The following is a 607-nucleotide window of genomic DNA, read 5'->3' as shown; positions in this document are numbered from 1 at the left end:
CCTGAAGCCAAGCGTTAAACTCTATCTGCCTCAGCATTTAAGGAGCAAAACATTTCCAAATGTATTCTGCAATACATTTGTCCTCTCAGGGTTGGCCTAAGGCTGCCGGCGAATAAACAGGATGAGCTGGGTCCAAGCCTCTCATGCCACTGGAACGGGGAGGTAGAAGGATGGGGACGGAAGGTAGTGAAAGCGAAAGGAGCCTTGGAGAAAATCTAGTTTTCTGCTTTGGTCACTACCAGAGGATTAGGGAGCAAATAGGAAGGGAGGCAGAAAACAGAAGCAGCGCGGCTGCTGCAGAGCCCGGCCGGCAGAGCCGTGGCCCTTGGGATCCCGAGCGCCCCTCCGGCTCGCCAAGCCACCCCACCGCCGAAGGCCAAGCCGCCTGGCGTCCTCCTTGCCTTCCCTCGGAGGAACCTCGACGCAATCAAACCACACTACTTGCACGATGTTTGGTTTTCGAGTCCCGGGCTAACTCTGCAACACGGGACGGCGTTTCCCTTCCCGAGCCTTTCCAAGCACAGCCACCTGGCGCTAAGCCGCGCCAAGGGGGCAAGCCCCCCTTCTGAAGCGGCCCCTGCGAGCAGCGCCTCCCCACACGCACCGA

The sequence above is a fragment of the Egretta garzetta genome, unplaced genomic scaffold (genome assembly GCF_000687185.1).
Source record: "Egretta garzetta isolate BGI_Z169 unplaced genomic scaffold, ASM68718v1 scaffold56, whole genome shotgun sequence".
NCBI lineage: Eukaryota > Metazoa > Chordata > Aves > Pelecaniformes > Ardeidae > Egretta > Egretta garzetta.
Note: the sequence above shows the minus strand (reverse complement) of the source record.